The following is a 17405-nucleotide window of genomic DNA, read 5'->3' as shown; positions in this document are numbered from 1 at the left end:
CATCACAAGTATTTTTTTAAATCATTTTAGTGACAATTTTCAGCATTTCTCCTAATGAAACATTTCTGTATGTGATTTTCTCCAGCATACACATATTTGCAGTTCCCCCTAATTTATTGCATTTCTGTATGTTATTTTCACTAGCATGTGTATTCTTATGCACACTAGCATTTGCATTTTTGTACATCTTACTTGGCTGAGAACGATAACAAAATACAACATATCAAGATTAAAGAAGGAATAATGCACCTTGATTATTATGTGGAAAGCATGTTGCGCCTTAATTGTGTTGGGAACTGGGCAGCTGTAGTCCATTCTTTCAGCCATGAGTGAAAGTGATAGGGAACAAGATCTATCAACAAAAGCACAAATAGTCCCTGGGTGATTGGATACCCACAGTAACAACAAGCATGCCATTATTTATACAACATTAGCATCGCAGACAAGAAAAAAGCAAGTTAGGGAACAAAGACCCTGAGACCAGAGGACTCGTATCCCAAGAATAATTCTTGGACTAAATTTATTTCTTTACATGTGCTGCATTCCTCACCCCCATTTACCCAGGAGCAAGCCCCATTGAATTGAATCGAACTTACTTCTGAGTAAGCATGGATAGGAGTATGTTGTCACTCACTTATTTGCTTCAGCAATTTTTATTTCACTTTCATCCAAAGATTTCTGGATGAGTGATACACAAACAGATTGAGCACTCTCATCAAAACATATACAGGTCAAAGAGCTAGCACCAACAGAATCTTCATGCGTGTGTGGAAATGTTGAAAAGGCAGAGTCCTCTGATGCAACACTCTCCCACCCCCATACCATTAATCTTATCAAAACGCTTTGACTTTTCCTTAGAATTCCTCAGATATTTTGCCTGTGCAAAATTTGGGGGATTCTAAATCACACTGGGACCCTACCCACCTAGAGCAGGCTCTCTGCTACTGATTTTTCCTGTACAAAATGTGGACGGTGGCAGGGCCAGGAGATGGGGAATGAAGAAGGACTTGAGGGAGGCAGTGGGTCCAGTGTGCACATGCCCTCGCCCCCCTCATGTGATGAGAGTGAATGCCTTAGATCCCCACTTTCCAAGTAGATTCTTCGTAACAGCAGCAAAGACATGCTTAATGTTCACCATCCGAAAGAAATTCCATGATTGGAAGCATACAGTTCATTTTGTGTTGCTTTTGTGATGCATGGACCTGACTTTACTCCAGCATTTCAACAAAACAGCTCTTAAATATGGCTGCTAAATAGTGGGTTTAAAAGGTGCATTATTGAGCATATATTAACTCAGAAATACATTTTGCTGAAAACAAGACCTCTGTAGCACCATGAACAGTGATCAAAAGTAGCTGCTGAAATCTTCTTCTTCTCTTCTTCTTCTTCAAATTTTTTTGAGCTGCCTATTTATCTTCATGCAGTCTGTTGTTGTTGTTGTTTAGTCGTTTAGTCGTTTAGTTGTGTCCGACTCTTCATGACCCCATGGACCAGAGCACGCCAGGCACTCCTGTCTTCCACTGCCTCCCGCAGTTTGTTCAAACTCATGTTAGTAGCTTCGAGAACACTGTCCAACCATCTTGTCCTGTTGTCTAGCGTCATATTAATGGCATGTCAGCCAGCATATTAAAAAAAACACAGTCTGCTTAAAACAAGGCTGAACAGAAACCTGTTAAGATCTTGACCTTTGTTGGTAACCTATTTTTTCTTCTTCTTTTTCATATATCTGCAAGTTGTTTCCTGTCTTTAAATCATAGCGCTTTCTCTGTGCACTACCGAATGCTTGGGGCAAATGAATGCTTTGTATTTTAGTGAATTCCAAAAATTCTACTCAGACAACCAGCACACTAGCTGAATAAGGAGATGCTACTGGAATCACATGAGGCACTAAGGACGACACTAGGAGATCTGCACAATCCTTGTGTCTTCCCCCTTTCAATACAAATACGCAAGCAAGCACAGAACCTTTCTTCAAGTGTGTTTTTTTTGGGGGGGACCCTTAAAAATTAGAATAGCATCCCCCCCCCTTTCCATCATTCTTCAAATGACCCAATTGTGTCATGGCCCAAGCGCATAAAACAGAGAGTTGAGCATTCATTCATCTAAGGAGCAATTTCCTCCTAAGCTCTAAAATAAAGATGATGCTAAGCAGTTTTTAGAAGTGTCTGTCACAGCAAATCCAACACATACAGTAATTAAAGGAGAAACAGAAGATACAGCTCCCATGCAAAATAGGGCACTTTTAAACTGTCACTATTTCCGGCTGGGATACCAGCAAATACAGGTTGCACAATTGCAATTTATTTGGCCATCTTGCACAACAGTCCATTCTCTCCACTCCTTGCCTACCCCTTAAATTGGAATTTTTGTGATAAGGAAAGTGATGGCAAAATGCACCGGAAAGTGTGGCTTTGCCACAATGTCATCTAACCTTCCCGCAAACAGTCCAGTGCGAACCAGGCAGAGGGCCTTCTTGGTAGTGGTACCCGCCCTGTGGAACCCCCTTGCATCAGATGTCAAAGAAATAAACAACTATCTGCCTTTTAGAAGACACCTGAAGGCAGCCCTCTTTAGGGAAGTTTTTATTGTTTGATGTTTTACTGTGTTTTTAATATTCTGCTGTGAGCCACCCAGAGTGGCTGGGGAAATCCAGCCAGATGGGCGGGATATAAATAATAAATTTTTTATTATTATTATTATTATTATTATTATTATTATTATTATTATTCATTAAATAGCCGATGCCATCTAATCTCAATAAATAGATCATTTGAAAGCACACATGGTCTCTTTGAGAGTGAAAAGCAAACTTACTTCGTGTTACACTAGGAAATTTAGGACGGGGTAGGTCATTCTAAGGTTCTTGAAATTGATTTCTTTTCTTTTTTTTTAATGGACTTTTACCAAATAAGATATAATCAGTGCCGTTTTCAATACAACATTCTCCACACTGCTTTTTTTTCTGAATTAAAACTTCATCTACTTTAGTGAATAGGCTTACAGCCACCTTTTTGCCTACAGTAAATTGTTTTGTCCCAAAACAATGCTGAACCATGGAAATGTAATGAGAATATTGGATTTCACTTGCTTTGTTATGGCTATTTGCCTGGGAATAATATCCTCTTCCCTTCAATAGCTCTAACTCCTTGCAAACGAGACAAAGATGATTTGCAAGGTTCTCTGGCTCGTTTGAATGGCAGCACCTCAAGGCATGAAACATTCTTTCTGGGATGGAGTTTTTAAACGAATACACAATTATGAAAGCATTGTGAAAGTACACTCATATATAATGGAAATATTTCTGAAAGCCAGAGCCCTTTGGGGGTGAATGATTTTTCTCTGAAAATGCAGAATTTCAAGCTGCCTTCTACTTAGTCACACCATGGTCAATCTCATTCAGCTTTCTGAAATTTCAGACAGGGAACTTTTCTCTCTTACTGGGAGAAGCTGAGAACTGAACCTGGGACCTTGTGCATCCAGCACCACTGAGCCATGGTCCTGAGATATGCATAGGATCGCACCATAGAAGAAGTGGTTCATTCTCTGTCACAACTCCATCTCCGTTGCCCTTTCCCAACCAGGTGACCTTCAGGTATATTGGACTGCATCCCCCTTTAGTCCCAGTCAGAGCATCATTTTACAGCCCCATCAGATCTCTCTATTTTTATCTTTGAAATATACTCGGAGTCAAGAGTGGATTTCATGCTAATTATTCTGCTCATAGCGGTGAGGAGGAATGGAAGTTCCCCCAGAATGTCTGCTTTATATACATTATTTACACAATGGGCCCCATGTGATTGGCTAATTCCAGGATTCTCCTGTAGGCCAATCAGTTTGCGGATTCACTTCTACCTGGAGCTGGATTGGGTGGCTCCTGTGGACCAATCAAAATGCTGCATTCTGGACCCTATTGTTCTAGGACCAATCAGACTGTTGCATTCTGGATCCTATTCAACTCAGTACATAACAATCTTTAAACACTTAAAAAGGATTTTCAGGTACCACAGTCTCTATTATTTTTAAGACACCAAATATTAATGGTTTGAATAACCAGAATTAAGTCAGTTCATTTACAAAAAATAAGGAAATCTTAAACTCACCCATCTGTGATCTCGATGCCCTTAGCATTTTATCACTTGGGTGAGGCAAATGCAGAAAAGCAGGTCTTGATATTGATTTGTAACTGCAGCAGCAAAATCTCACACACTCTATTTGCAAAGGCAAATAAAGCATTACTCCAGCAACAACTGAAACCCAGCCAATGTACCATGGATGTGTAACCAATGCTTGAAAATAAATTGGTCTTGAAACTGTCCTAAAATATTTTTGTGTGTGTGCTAGCTTTCGGACTGTGTTGTAAACCTACTTTTATTGGAATATTTTAAAAGGATGTGTTTTTATGTTTCAAACAGAATATTAGCACAGTAAATTTTGGAGCTTTATTTATTATTAAATAAAAACCACCTGTGCTGGATTCTGCTTTTAATCTATTTTTTTGTAACCTTGTTTAACCTCTTCCTCCTCCAATGGCTTCAGTGGATGTGGCACAGGTAAATCCTTTTCAAATACCAACATTGCAGCAATGTTAGATACGTTAATGTTCATGGAAGGTTTACAGATAGAAAAAGTGTTGTGCCCATTGAAGCAAATGTAATGGTCTGTGCTGGAAGCTGCATGGTTTTTAATTGCATGTTTACAGACACACAGTTGACCACATAAATGAAGTCGTGGACCACACTTTGGGAACTCCTACTCTACTAATCTTCTTCCACCTCATCCCCCTTTGCCATAGTCCACTCATTCCTTGACACCTGGGAGATGAGTTATTCAGAATTTAGGAGGAAGATGAGATACAAACATCACTTTCCACTTGCCCCTTCCATGGGCTTTTCTCTAGATCCAATTTACTGAATCTAAGCCTTTTGTTAGTTACGATGTTTGTTCTAGAGGTGATGGATGTTCCAATCTGCAAATGAGTCTGGGTGGTGTGGATCAGGTCAGCTGTTATTGGAATGTGCAACGATAAACTTCCTCAAGCATTCCTACTCGTTTGAATCCCAAATATTACCGTATTTTTCCATGTATAAGATGCCCCATGTATAAGATGCCCCCTATTTGGGGGACTAAATTTAAAGAAAATGAGGGGAGATGGCCCTTTTTTGAGGGGGAACTGCATGTACACCATCACCCCAGAGGGCCGTTGCTGGGGGTTGACAAAGTGGCCAGCTGCTCCCCCCATGCACCTGCGGACAGGAAGCTCCCTAGAGCATGGGCTGCCAACCAGCTGGCTGGCAGCGCGCAGCTTCCCCTCCATGCCGCTGTGGGAAACGCTCCCTAGAGCATGCGGCTCCCGCAGCGGCATGGGGGGGGGGGAGTTACGCGCCTGCCAACCAGCTGGCTGGCGGCACATAGCTCTCCCCCCCATGCCACTATCCGTGTATAGGACTACCCCATTTTTCTGACATGGTTTTTGAGTAAAAAAACCTCGTCTAATACACTGAAAAATACGGTATATGGCTATCCTTGTTCTAAATGAGATAATACTTTGAAGAGTGTTCATGTTCTTTGATGACAGAGAACAGACTATGCTTTGTACTATTTAAAATGACCCCACTGATCTTGACATCTCCATTGATTTAGCAACTGAAGAGAAATCTTACTGACCTTCAGGGAAAGGAGTTTTTAGAGAGTTCTTCACATCTCAGTAAGTACATTTCATAGCATCCATTGAAAATGGTATACTAGAAGTCTCCTATGCACTCCTCATAGAGTACACAAAACTTATCTTATATAACCCTACCCATTTAAAAACTAATCTCAGAATGGCCGATTCAAGCAAATACATAAAGAAAGTTGGATTTCAAATTTACCGAAGTCTGTGTCAGTTCTCAAGAGTTGAAGCATATTTTTGCTTCTTTAATCTTCTTGATATTTGTCAATGAGGATTTTTATCAAAATAACTGTTAGTGTGATAAATGCAGTAGGTCAGATTGCATTTATTAAAGAACAGGTTGGTGCAATTAAGACAACCCTTTTTGGACTCTATCTAGCTGAGATGTGCCACATTTTTCTCAGATTTAAGCTTCTGCTGCACCAAACTCAACCCTCTCTGCTCACCTCCATATTTAACAGTTATGTTTACACCTCCTTTCCCAATTTGTATTTCTTATTAGACCTGGTAGTGGTAGCACAAGGAAGCATGTCATTTATCAAAGAGGGAGTCTCTTGATATATTGAAGGGAATATTCATCCACTTCACCAGTTGCGGGCCTGATTCGCCATATAGCTTAAGACTTTGATCTTACAGGAATAGTTTCAATTGAAATGGTAACAGTTGATGTCTTAAGAGCAAAATTTGCACTTGTTTATCCTCATCAGATAAGAGGATGAAATTGCATAGGTGTATCTGATGGCAATCACCTGTGTTTGTTGAATAAATGGTCTCCAGTGATGTCAGTTGGGAGCATGTGAAGATTAATTGTTTGTACTATTTGTTTCAGCTGTGAATAGCTGATGGTCCATAACAGGGGACCCTGCACTACCTTACTTGCCGGCCCCCAAATCTGGCCCAGAATTGGTCAATCCCATTGAAATCAGAGGGCCTTGCTTCTGAGTAAACATATTCAGGTTTGCACCGCATGTCTAACTAGTTGGATTTACAGGGTTGTCATCTTATTGCCTTCAGCTGGGTTGGAATAAGTTTAAATCTAAGCATTTCTGCTTAATTCTTTTTTCTTTTACAAGATTTGTTTGAGAGTTATGAAACACCCTCAAATTGGAGCTCAGCTTCAGCTAGTACATCGCCCGTGCCATCCTTTGTACAGTCTAACCTGGCCATGATCCTACACATACTCTGTCTATATGGGACTGCCCTTGGAAACCACTCAGAAACATCAGCTGGTGCAGAATGTTGTCATTAAAATCTTGACTGGGGAAAAGATTGCTGGGATCATGTGGCCTACTTATTATATCAGCTGAACTGGCTTCTGTCCATTTTTGTGTGCAATTCAATGGGCTGGTTGTTACCTATAAATCATCTTGAGACCAAGGCTGTTTATACACTCCCATTTACTCTGCATTCAGTTCACTCCCACCACTAGTTTGGGAATATGCTGTACACAGCATATGAGCCACAATCCGTATCTACCCTGTTGTTTCTTATGGAATACTGCATTTTCATGTGTTTCTCCCCAGATCAGTGTCAGTCCAAACTGAGAAAAAGAACAATCCCTCTGTGTTTTAAGCCAGTTTATACACTTGAAGGACTTTTCTTTCTAATGTAAATTTGCCTGTCATTAAGATCAACCAAGCATACCTTTGCCTTCTGAGGGAAGGGTGGCGACAACACACGGCATGACTTTTTCTACAATGGCGTCCAGTATGTAGAACACATCCATGCCCTCAAAAGTCAGGTCAGGTCATCTTCCTTTGCATTTGAGTTCTGTCAGCAATCGAAAACACTCCTTCCTAAACAAGCTTTCGGTTCTGTTGCTGCTGAATGTATTGATTGCAAGTGCTGCTCTTCGTGTGCATGTGGGGTTTCTGTGTGTGACTGTTCTTCAGTTTGACACGTTGTGTTTTAATGGTTGGATCACTGTTGTTGTTACGTTTGCTTCCAGATTTCCAAGAGGCACATTTGTAGAGGGGGAGAATTGGACACACACACACACACACACACACACACACACACACCCCTGATGCTGCATTACACATATTACCTGAACTAAACATTAATACCTGGCCTAGAATTTAGGTTCCTTGGCCTTCATTTGTTTCCTGGAAAATTCTAAAAATGATTCTACATGGCTGGGCTGAGCAATCAATTATGACATCATGATAGAAATCAGAACTTTGTTAAACTTCCTTACACTCTATTACATACTCCTCCCTATTTCCTCCCCCCATTGTCCTATTAGTACTTATCCTCACCTAAACCAGGGGGCATCCTACTAAGGGAGATCAAAATAATGTGAGGAAATCAGATCCTGTCCTGTGTTGCAATCAGGGCATGTGGAGAAATTTTCCGCAGGGGAACAGTTAGGACCAGAGGAGCCAGCTTATAAGAGTGATTGTCGGGGAGACGTTGTGTGTGTGATGTCACAATATCAGCATAGCGCCTCCCTAAGCTGGGCAGAAGCTTCCTGGGCTTTGGGAAGGAGGTGCCAGGGCTCTGGCAGGATTCTGGAAGCCCTTCTGCCTCCTTCCCAAAGCCGGGAGAGCTTTGGGAAGGTGGCAGGAGAGCTCTTGGACCTGTCAGAGCATCGCACCTCCCTCCCTAAGCTGGGCAAAAGCTTCCCAGGCTTTGGGAAGGAGGCGCCCAGGGAACATTTAGGGGACTAACCTAGTCCCCCTAGTCTACTGACTGCACACCACTGGTTGCAATGAATCTATGTTTTATTCTGTTTTGTTTTAAAATTTTATTTTATGATCTAGCATTGTTTTTATTTTGAATTACATAGGTGGAGCACCATAATCTTTTCAGCCCTTTGGGCCTCTAAGAGTCCTGATCTACGAGAGAGAGATGGGGCCAGATGTGCCTGAGCAGGGAAGGGCTTCCACATGCAATGATGTATTACTGTAAAGGCCACTTCTTGGGTCCTGACAGCATGTACTTCATCGTGGATAGGGAGGATAACATCTGCTGATCTTTGAGCATACGCTGCACATCCCCCCTGCATGGCTCCTCCGTCAAATGCTAATGACAACTACCATCATAAGCTGGCTACAGAAGCGATCACATCGTGGGCTGTGCTCATTAGAAATATTTGCAATCCTTCTGCGATGCAAACAGTTTAGAAGCTACTCCAGTGTATTTTCTACAAGCAAGGCCAAAAAAGAGAGAAAGTGTTGATATTCAAAGGCTCTTTCTGTCCCAGCAGAGATGTGATTTATTTTGATACTGCTGTATCTACGTACGCTGTGAAATAGATTGACATCTAAGGAACTGGTTTAGGAACCAACACTATGTCAATTGTAAAAATGTCTTTCTTCCTATGAACACCGAAGTCGCTAAAGCAACTGTGGATGGTTAGCACTGCACAAACAAACATAAATGATCGGAAAGGCTGCCAGGTTGTTAAGTGTCTGCGGTAACTGCAGGCCTGGTGCTTCAGCAATGATTTCCGTTGTCTCCGAATGTAACTGTAATCTGGCTGAAGCTATATCTTTCTGAATATATTTCACAGCAGTAGTAGAGCAGTCCTCTTAAAATCAAGGATATGGGATTGCATATGGCACTAAACAGGAATGGGGGAAATATAGGGAAAAATAGCTCTCTGATTGTTCATTCTTAGACACACCAGGGATTTCAAAAAAAGTCTAAAAATGGAAGAAGAAAAGAAGAACAAAATGCTATTATACGTGACCTTGCCCACCCCTCTTTTCAAATGAACAAGTCCTCCCCTCAGATATGAGGGTCACTAATGGGTCGCTGAGGTAGTAAAGGTGTATTAAACAGAACTAGGTTATAAGAACATGGAAATGTTTTGATAATACTTCCTTTCTTCTTTTACCCCTTTTCTGGGTTCTCTTTGTTCTAAGTGGATGAATCAGATATTCGAGTGAATAATGGGTAGCTATAGAATGAGCAGTTCACAGAAGAGACCTAGGATGCAAGGAGAAATTACTGTGATAGATTATCCTTTGCACTTTCCTATAGAAAAGTTATACATTTAAAAGAAGGTATTCAGCTGACCTCTTACAGCCTATGGCTTTATTTTATTATTATTTATATAGGGCTTATAGTATTTGAAGTGCTCCAGTGCTCAGTCACATTGCCTCAGAGTAAGGCTTTGTTCCCCTGCTTTTTACATAGTGCAAAGTGGAAGCTGGGAAAGAATTATACTTTAAAAAATAGTTGAAAGAAGGTCAATTTGAAACAAACTGGAGCACCTTGAAAAGAAAAAGGTTACAGACCCTTGCTTTCTGCCACCCATAGCCCACTGAAGAAAGTACATTCAGAAAACACAGCCACTGAGCTCAGCAGAGCACCCACCTCAGGGCAGTATGGTGCCCCCTTCAGCATGGCACCCCAGTGGGCTAACTTGCCCACCACTCAGGCTAGGCCCTGGTAGAGGTAAAGGTAAAAAGGTAAAGGCAGTGGGGGTTTTTCCTTTTAAAAAATGTGAGGGGTACTCTCATTTTCCTACTCATATTGAAATACTGCCCCTCAATGAGGCCAAACTTAGATTCACAAAAAATATAGGGGTATGCATACCCCTGCGTACCCCCCCAAAAGCACTGGATAAAGGACCCCTGGACGGTTAAGTCCGGTCAAAGGCGACTATGGGGTTGAGGCGCTCATCTCACTTTCAGGCCGAGGAAGACGGTGTTTGCCCACAGACAGCTTTCCGGGTCATGTGGCCAGCATGACTAAACCGCTTCTGGGGCAATGGGACACCGTGACGGAAACCAGAGCGCACGGAAACACTGTTTACCTTCCCACTGCACTGGCGTGCTTTCAAACTGCTAGGTTGGCAGGAGCTGGGACAGAGCAAAGGGAGCTCACCCCATCACAGGGATTCAAACTGCCGACCTTCTGATTGGCAAGTTCTAGGCTCTGTGGTTTAGACCACAGCACCCCTGCTGATAGGGTTCCAAATAACCACCCCTCCAAACAAAGCATTCCACTCCTTATCTGGTCTTCAAGTTTTCTTTCCCCAGTCAACAACATGCTTATTCCTCACTGTTTTTTGGGGGGGAGGCTTGTTCCTTGTGTGTGTGTGTGTGTGTGTGTGTGTGTGTGTGTGTGTAAACCCCACGTTCCCCCCAAATATGCAGATACCTCGCTCTTGTTTCTCAGTGGTCTGTTTTGAACCCATTTCTGTTGGCACTCACCAGCTGAACTCGTTAGCAGAAGGATTGATTACTGAAATTAAAAAGGAAACAGTATTGGGCTAATTCTGTCCTGTTTGGGTCTCACAAGGATGCATTCATGAGTGTGATCCATCATGCTGCATGCCCCTGCATCCTGTTCTGTTCCGTTGTATGTAATTCTGTCCTTTTATGTGAAATGTGTATTTCATGCACAGTTTTTATGCACCAAAATGTTTTCCAAAAGAATCCAGTTGGAAGGCACATTCCAATCCACAAGCAGAGACTATCAGATTGGGGTGGACACCTGTGAAAAGTAAACCAATTCCTTAATATAACAGAGTTTTAAAAGGACTAATAATGAAGAAGTGAACGGTCAACAGATAGCAACCCCCATATTTACCAAAAAGGAGGTCCCATTGATTTCAGGTGTAAGGATTCCAGCCCAAGCATGTCAAAGTCACATCAGCTACAGAATATTATAAGTGGTGGCTTAGAAATGTTTTTAGCAAGTTACAGACTTTTTCACTCAAAGCTGTTAAGACACATCATTTGTTGGAGACGCACAATTTCTTTTGCACTTGAGAAGAGCACATTGAGCTCGTTCTAATCAATCAACTTCAAAACATGACACCCTACCACCAACCCCTTCTGAAAGGGTTACAAACTGTTAGGGGCTCTGCATTCAGTATATGCGCCTGCTATTCATCATATCATCTAAAAAGTATACTCGCGGGTCAACCAATTAGATGGCGCTTCTGATTTACTGTAGTATATTCATGAGCGGAAAATGAGGATCTAAATGTGAGTTGTTTTTGCTTTGTTTCGCTGATACATTACAACTTTGCCCCTTGCTATCATTTACTCATTTTCAGTTTTATCCATGGAAAAGTAGAGTGTTATGGATGAGGAAAAATGAATAGCTTAGGAAGAAAATTACACTGATTATGAAGAACAGAATTACATGCAGAGGAAATATATCCTGATGAATACCGTTAGCCTTGGCTTTAAGACCTTGGCACTGAATCAAAATAGCTGATCCAAACATACACAGGCACTCTCTGAATGTCTGCGATGGAATGGCATTAACTCTTCCCTGCCATAACCAGCAATAGTATTCCCGCTCCATTTAAGAGCTCTAGATTATTATCATGATGACCATGACATTTCCCCTTCCAAGTAAGTCAACCCTCAAATTGTTCATCTGGTAGCAGTACGTACCAGTGAGACTTTCCTGTGTGAATGTCCCCTTGTCCCCACTCTACTGGTGTGATGTGGAGAAAGGGTGAGCCTTAGTCATATGTGGTAGAAATGTGCCAGAATATACCAGTGTTGTGTCCGTATCAGGCACGGAGAGTTCTCCACTCCCTTCGGTAACTTCACAGATAAGAACTAATGAGCAGTTGTTATATTTACAGTCCTTTTATTACAGCATCTTGCTGCAAGCACAACAAGTACACAGCTCTCCACAAGGAGGGCAGTTGGCTACTCTAAATCCTCCTTCTGACTTCCGCAGCAGTAAAGGCACCAACGATAAGCTCCTCCCTCCCTCTGGCTCCTTTGCTCTCTGATACGTTTGGACCTCCGAGTCCGTGGTGAGGGGGATGGTCCCCCACATTCTCAAGTGACGTCTCAACTAGTTGCCCCCTGCCTTCTGGTTCCCTTGTCATTACAGCGGTACCTCTGGTTATGAACTTAATTCATTCCGGAGGTCCGTTCTTAACCTGAAACCATTCTTAACCTGAGGTACCACTTTAGCTAATGGGGCCTCCCTCTGCCGCCACACCACCAGCGTGTGGTTTCTGTTCTCATCCTGAGGTAAAGTTCTTAACCTGATGTACTACTTCCGGGTTGGTGGAGTCTGTAATCCAAAGTGTTTGTAACCCAATGTGTTTGTAACCCGAGGTACCACTGTATCTCAAAACTGGGTAATTCCTCCCTAAGCTGTTCAGCTTCCCTCTCTCTCTCTGCTTCTGAACATGCTGTGGACAAGTGGGGTTGACGCTTCCACCTCCAGCTCTCCATCAGAGAGAAGCTGGTCCACCATAGGATGCATTCCCCAGTCTGCGTCGTCAACCATTCCCTGATAGTCTGGGTGTTCAATTAACTTTCCAGTATAATTAGCCATTATTTGGTTCCAGACTTTGCCAAGTGAAACAGAACAGAATCCCTTGGTGTGGCTTAAAGTATGAGTGCCACTGTTGCTGTCAGTGGCCCAAATGGAAGTGGTTCTATGGTGGAAGGCACCAGGAGAACCCATGAAGGAAAGGTAGGAGGTCAAAGTGTGGGAAGTAACTCTCTTGGAGCACTTGACCCATCATAAGAGAGTAATAAAAGGCGTAGCTAAACATGACATGTTAGATACTGTATGTTTGCTGCTTATTAGCTTTCTAACTGAAATAACACTTTTTATCAGTTCCCGATGACACATGTAAAGGATATTTGCTGGTCAGCTAATTCTAGTACAGTTTTAATAATCAGCTACTTTGGATTCACCGTTTTGTGTCAAAGCTGGTCTGGACAAGGTTGCCCTAGCTGTGAGTTGCTATCAGAGACGGCGTGTTTTCGTTGTTTGCATTCTTAATGCTTGTTTTTTTCTATATTTTAAAAAAATAAAACATTTAAATAATATGAACATTGTGTTGTTATTCTTGCCTTCATTTCCCCCCTAAATGAAACAACTCTCTAAAAAAAAAGCACAAGCAATTTCCCCTCACAATAGCACCATCAAAATGTCATAATACAAATGATATATCCATGTCTTAATAGTGTACAACAATGAAATAACATAGAACTCAGCTAAGAATAGTAACGTGTCATTTTTATTATTTCAGCCATCACACACACACACAAGCACATTTGCATGTGTTTTCATTTATCAATATAAATTAATTAGTTATGTAATGTAATATTTTCTTATATAATGGAAGGAAGAGGCATGCCACGAGTGTATGATTTAAACCTGAGGTTTTTTGGTCTGTGCTTAGTATGGTTTTTGGGAGCTGAATGGGTGTACAGTGGTACCTCGGGTTAAGTACTTAATTCGTTCCAGAGGTCTGTTCTTAACCTGAAACTGTTCTTAACCTGAAGCACCACTTTAGCTAATGGGGCCTCCTGCTGCTGCTGCGCCGCCGCCGCACAATTTCTTTTCTTATCCTGAAGCAAAGTTCTTAACCTGAGGTAATATTTCTGGGCTAGCGGAGTCTGTAACCTGAAGCGTATGTAAACTGAAGTGTATGTAACCCGCGGTACCACTGTATACGTGTTGACGGTCATGTATTTAGAGGAGAGATTTTTGAACATCTTCAGTTTTTCTGTGCAATGGGTATTTCGTGATGCCCACAAAATGGTAACTTAGATTTCCAAATGTGCTCCCAAGGCCTTTAACCTGGAGTCCATAAAAAAAAACAAAGCACTGTGTGACAAACTATATTCATTGCATTGATACGTTAGGGCTTAACTATGGACACTGAGGTGCAACCAAATGTGCACTTAACCACGAAGCAAAGTGGACAGCGGGGGTGACAGAAATCTCAGCGAAATTATTTCTTATTCATTTGATGCTATTACAAATAACTGCCCATTACCCCACATAAGGGTTTGGCAGTGGCTACAGCTGCATTTGGAGCTGTGGCAGGTGGCAGATTTCTAAGGCCATCCATCACTTCTCATCTCTCTTCCACGACAGAATGTGAGATGAGAGCAGAAAAGCAAAAAAGTACAAGTGTGTGTAACAGAGAGAGAGAGAGAGAGAGAGAGAGAGAGAGAGAGAGAGATCTGAAAAAAGAAGAAAAATAACAGAAACCAGAAATAGAGCAAAATATCGAGGCTGCCAAAAATAGCACCCTTGTGACATTATAATAATTTTTGTTAGGGAGGAAAGTAGAAATAAATATTTCCTCTCCCTATTAACAGTGAGATTGATATTGATAATACCTCTGTGCTGATATCAATTGGAACATTTCCATTGACTGGATGAGCCCAATCAGTGGAAGATGTCAATAGAGTATAGAAGACATGCCACCAAGAAGCTTTAGAATCAGATAAAGGAACAGTACTGGCTGTATAAAAATGCAAAGCAATTCCTTCCAAACAGAAATTTCCCATTGATCAGTAGATGGCAAACTTGCTGCATCTAACTTTACCTCTGTTTCTATCCTGTTAGCATTTACAGTAGAAGCATTATGCTCTATTATAATTTAAGGTACCTTTAAATTCATCCTATTTAGTTTATTGCAGAACTGATTTGTGCACAAAGCTCTCCATATAGCAGATATATGCTATGGTCTTTAACATGCTGCTGTAAAGAAATATATTTGTCTTAATTAATATATGTGCAAACTTCCCACAGCTATTTTTCTCTCCTGTAACTTAAATTACTACCTGCTTGTTTCTGGAGCTTTATTTTTATTTGGAGCTTGCTTGCTTTATTAATGTAATTTTCCCCATAAGGCTTTGCAGAGCCACTGTACTTCAGCAGTTCATCCCATAATACAAAGCTTTGTAAATGGTTCCGTATAAGAGGCATGAAGCTAATAATTAGGCTTATTTAATATGTTGACGTTCCTGCAAGACAGTGATGAGAAAATGTTTGATTTATAATGTATCCCCAATTATTCTTGGAAATGATGCCCATGTAAGCCATTAGAAGAACATTCATATGTTTAAATTCAGGGGAGACATGGAGGATATATTGCTAAAAGCAAGTTGGTAAATACAAAAACAGATTTTAAGATGTGATAACGTGTAAGCAGAATTAAATTATTAAAACAATAAGTAAACAGCATTAAAGAGCAACACAAGTTCCCTGAGAAATTACCACATTTTAATTGCTTGAGGAGAAAACAAGAAATGGTTTCATTTCTGTGCTGTCTAGAATGTTCTAGAACATTACCGTTATGCCTCTGTTGATTATAAACAGCAAGACATGTTTTCTAATGGTTGCTAAACAGTAACCATGGAAAATGCACACTAAATCATTCGCCACCTGTCCTTTCTTGACCTTGGCACTGCTTAATGCTGTGTTTGGGAGAAATCATTAATCCCCCCCCCCCCCTTTGTCATGAAGGGCAATTTTATTTGAGCTTCACATTTCTGTTTTCAAGTGTTCATAAACAATGGACTGCGGTAATTATAAATCGCCTGTCCAAATATTCATCTCTGGTGTCAATGAAGGCTAAAGGGTTATAGGACATACAAACAAAAGGGACGAAGGGAGACTGTATGTGTGGTCTCTGAATGCTTGGCTTGGCTCAGCAAGGCAGCAGTGGCAGCAGAAATTGAGATTCAAAATGTGTTTCCCCCATGAATTCAGGGTGCACTTAGGAGCACTAAGCGCCTGATCATCGCCTGCAAGAACCCTATAAGGTAGAATGAATTAAGAGGAGGAATGTATGGATGAGGAAAGTCATCTTGCAAAGACCACCCTGTGGATTCATTGCAGAGCTGCAATGTGGTCCCTACAATCCCAGTGAATTAAACATGTCTTCCCTCCTTGAACAGTCCACAGACATCAGGTTCCTTCCTCCTGCTCTCCCCACTCTTCTGTGGTAGACCAGCATAAGGAAGCGGGAAAGTGCTAGCCATTTCCATCTTCTTACCCATCATGCTGACTATTGATATAAGCAACAAACAGGCATGAACCAAGTACAAGAAGATTCCTTTAGCAATATAGCAAGGGGAACTGGACAATGTGGGTCTTATTTTCTGGTCCCTGCCACTCCCATCCTCCCCATCTGGATTTGAACCTGGAAGTTGAAGGAAAAGCTTAAATGCACAGAAAGGAAGTTGTTGTGGGACATGCTGCTTCATAAAACCTACATGCTTCAGTCTAATTAATGCACGAAGGGGTTAATGCCATAGAGTAAGCTGTCCTGCCAGGCTTAGCAATAGTAAGTCACCCCACTCACCTTGGGAGGAAAGTAATCAAGGCCTTTATTCACCTTCAGTCTACCTTAGCAGCCAATTGTGTGAGGAGCTCTGAGCTGGTTTCTCCAAGTTCAGACCACAAGCCATTCTTCTGTCCTGTACCAATAATTTAGCAAAATTAACCGCAATAACTAATCCAAATGTTATTGCTCGTGAAACGTTTTCTGAATGTTGTATGGAAAAGCACATGAATCTGGCCTTTGGAGAGTTTGTAAGTAAACAAAATTTTTACTAACCAAACGTGGACTTTTTCTATACTGAGGGAAGAGGGGACTATTTTGGATTTCACAAGGAGATATTTTTAAAGGTCTAACAGCCTATATTTCTACTATTTGCTGCATGTTTTGTGATTTTAAATCTCTGCTGGGGTTCTCTCACCAAAGAGTACTTTCTCCAAACCTGATTCTTGGCACCCAGGAATCCTTCTTCCTATATATCTATTTTTTTCCCCTTGCCAACCAACAGTTGTAAGCATGCACAATTGGTGACATTGTGCACCATCATTACTGATCACAGGCACATCTGTTAAGGCATTAGCCTTGGCTTTCGATTTCCTGGCTTTGAAATAGCAAGAGAGATCCTTAACTGTTATCTTAAATCAGCAGGGTTTTTAAAACAATAACAATGATAAACACCACCATCATCATTGTGAATAATTTTGCAGT

The sequence above is a fragment of the Podarcis filfolensis genome (genome assembly GCF_964270895.1).
Source record: "Podarcis filfolensis genome assembly, chromosome: 3".
NCBI lineage: Eukaryota > Metazoa > Chordata > Lepidosauria > Squamata > Lacertidae > Podarcis > Podarcis filfolensis.
Note: the sequence above shows the minus strand (reverse complement) of the source record.